This window comes from Peromyscus maniculatus, chromosome 22 (genome assembly GCF_049852395.1).
Source record: "Peromyscus maniculatus bairdii isolate BWxNUB_F1_BW_parent chromosome 22, HU_Pman_BW_mat_3.1, whole genome shotgun sequence".
In the NCBI taxonomy this organism is placed as follows: domain Eukaryota; kingdom Metazoa; phylum Chordata; class Mammalia; order Rodentia; family Cricetidae; genus Peromyscus; species Peromyscus maniculatus.
In genome coordinates this window covers 46,302,661-46,305,731 of record NC_134873.1, presented here as the reverse complement: position 1 = coordinate 46,305,731, position 3,071 = coordinate 46,302,661, and the positions used below count along the sequence as shown (strand labels likewise).

Genomic DNA, 3,071 nt, shown 5'->3' with positions numbered 1-3,071 from the left:
ACTGGGCAAGAAAATGCCCTTGCCTTGACTGATGACAGTATGCTATCCAAATAGGACAAGCAGGACACAAAAGAAAGAACTACTGATCTTTGCCAAGACAATGTAGGACAGCCTGTAAGAAAATCCTGTTTCACAGATAAGTCTGTCAGATATTCTAGTCCTATAGGCCAAAGATGGATGCCCCATTGTTGCAAAGGAATCTTGGGTGATTGTCCAGGCAGCCAGCTGTTTCTGTCATTTCTCTTATTTTTTGGAAGTCACTTGCTTCCACTTCCTGCTTACTCAGGTAATATTATTTCCTTTTCTTATCTCTGATGGAGTTGAAGACTAGATAGTTATAATTATAGTTTTCCTTGTTAACTAGATTCAGAAAAGAAATTCACTAAGGAGGTATAAAGTATATAGGGTTGCGAGACATCAAAAGATAGTTTGGGGTTGGTAATGCAAATTAGGATGGAAAGTGAATTTTAGGTACAACACTTTGGACTCACCAAGACAGGATACATAAGGAAATATTTTCTCTGAATTATTCAAATGCTAATGGATTAGACATTGCTGATGTATATATTGCCGGTGTATATTGTATATAGTTAGTTTATTTATTGTGTACATTTTTCTTATATTAGTTATAACCTTATTTTTTCTTATTTTAAACAAAAAAGGGGAAATGTGGTAATATTTTTTGTGCTCTAACAAATAAAGCTTTCCTGGAGATCAGAGTGCAAAGCTAGCCACTAGAGGCCAGGCAGTGGTGGCACACACCTTTAATCCCAGCACTTGAGATCTCATGCCTTGGATCCCAGTACTTGGGAGGCATACCTTTAATCCTAGCACAGAGGAGGAAACAGGAAGTGATATGACTGGGTAGAGAGAGGAACTAATAGGGTGGGGTGGAGACAGGAGCTTGGGCTCTTTCAGTCTGAGTGTTCCTAAAAGTAAGAAGTCTTTATAGTGGCTGGCTGGTCTGTTTCTCTTATCTTTCAGCTTTCATCCCCTAATACCTGACTCCAGGTTTATGTTATTAAGACCAATTAGAATTCATGCTGTAAAGAATAATGCATTACAATTAAATCAGACTGAGTCTGAGAATTCAAGATTGTTACGTCGGGCTAAGATTGTAAGTGTGCCACATAAACTGAAGGAAGATGAATATGACTGAATGTATATAGAAATAAGATTTGGTAAGTTTAAAATACAGTAAAAAGAAGTTAACAAGTTAAAGATTGGAAAAAAAATCCTAAATTATGTCCATAAAGGTACTTTGCAAATAAGTAGTGTGATGAAGGAGTAAAGACACGGGAATGACCAAAGTTACAGGCTGCTACATATGCCACCCCGACCCCCACTCCTGTTGGGCACCTATGTCCCCAGGCCTACGCTGTCATGTCCTATAGACAAAGGATGACAGGAAATACTAAAGGGGATAAAACCAAGCGAAGGATGAGACACAGGGTGTCTGTTGAACTCAAGCCTCCATTTCCACAGCCCAAGCCTAAAAAGGCTCCTACAAGGAAGGGAGAGAAGGTACCAAAAGGCAAACAGGGAGATGAGGGTGCTGGCAAGGGAGGGAACAATCCTGCTGAAAATGGAGACGCCAAAATAGACCAGGGATAGAGAGCTACTGGTGACAGAGCTGTCAAGGAGAGTGTGTGCATTTTTTATAGCTGTGCACTTCCGGTGATTGTGAGATATTCAAAATGCTACTTTTTTAAAATCAAGTTGTGTAAAATTATTTTTTATTTTCACAAAAAGCTATGTTGTTGGTGCACAGAACACTTCAGTGTTTTGTGCGGGAAGTAGCATATGACGCTAAGCTGGATTGATGTGGGCAATTCACCTTTCTCTGTTAGTTTTGAGAGAATCCTCTTAACTCTCAGGAGGGAATTCCTGATGCTGACACATGTGGCTGCTTTTAGTTAAAAAAAAACTGGTAATGTGGCAAAACCCAAAATGGATTTCTATAGCCTATCTCCATCTGCCCACCACTGTCAACATATACTCAACTCTCTTCAAACCCTCGGAGACTTGCGGTAAGCTGTCTCCCTTAGGCTGGCATTGCCAATGTAGGTCATCTGCACTTTGCAGATGTATCACTGAGATGGTGTTCCTCCTGAGAACAGCAGTTCTTTTTCTAAAAGACTCTGGATCTTCAGACTGATATTTTTGCCATTTTTATTTTATTTTTTTGAAAGCCAGGGTTGACTTGTGAAAAGTTGTTTAACAATATGCTTATGAGAAGTGTTAGCCCTTGCTCTAAACTCCCCCTCCTCCCCCCTGCTTTCCAAAGCACTAAATGAAGACTTGGTTGGATTTTATAGTGTATTCCTGATTTTGGCAATCTCCACACAAAATGGAGTTTGAAAGCTCTGTATACTGTGAATGATCATCTGCCTATGTCCTGCCTGAAATACCATGATTGTTTATAAGATGTATCTTTAATAAATCTGAATGCAGTTTGCTTTTGGAAAAAATATATATGTTCTACAATGAATTACAGCAAAATCATATTGTTGCTGCACTGTTGGAAAGTTTCCCTTATGTTAATAAGATAATATACTTAGTTGTATTCAGCAAAGAAAGCAAAGAGAATTTTAAAGTAAACTAGGTAAATAAGTGGATCTTTTTTTATAATGTGATGTGACTGTATAAATAAAAGTTCCAAAGGACTCTGTGAATAATTAGAATTCAGAATTGAGCTGTTGAATGAAAAACAAGTTTTAAAACTGAATTGTGTTCTTTGTGAGTCAGCAGTGGGTAGAAAATAAAACCTCACAATATTGAATTGTATATAAAACCTAGTGGTTAACTCAGCAGTAGTTTTCAAATTTTCTAATCCCAGACAATGTTGACTACTCTTTGGAGAGCTTAGAGAAAACAACTAAATCAAGAGAAGAGTAGGCCTTACATATCATGAATAAGAAAACAACATTGGAAATATTTCATTTTTACCCAAATATATCTCTGACTTTCATATAATCCCAACAAAAGCCTAACACTAGGATATAATATTTGCTAACTGAATTATAAATTTTTATAGAAATTGAAAATGTCAAGTACAACTATCACCCACC

General features: G+C 37.4%; 1 pseudogene; it reads left to right on the top strand.

Moving 5' to 3' along the window:
- Positions 1–1,383: 1,383 nt before the first annotated feature.
- On the top strand, positions 1,384–1,614 carry LOC143270117 (non-histone chromosomal protein HMG-17 pseudogene; annotated as a pseudogene).
- The last annotated feature ends 1,457 nt before the right edge of the window (positions 1,615–3,071 follow it).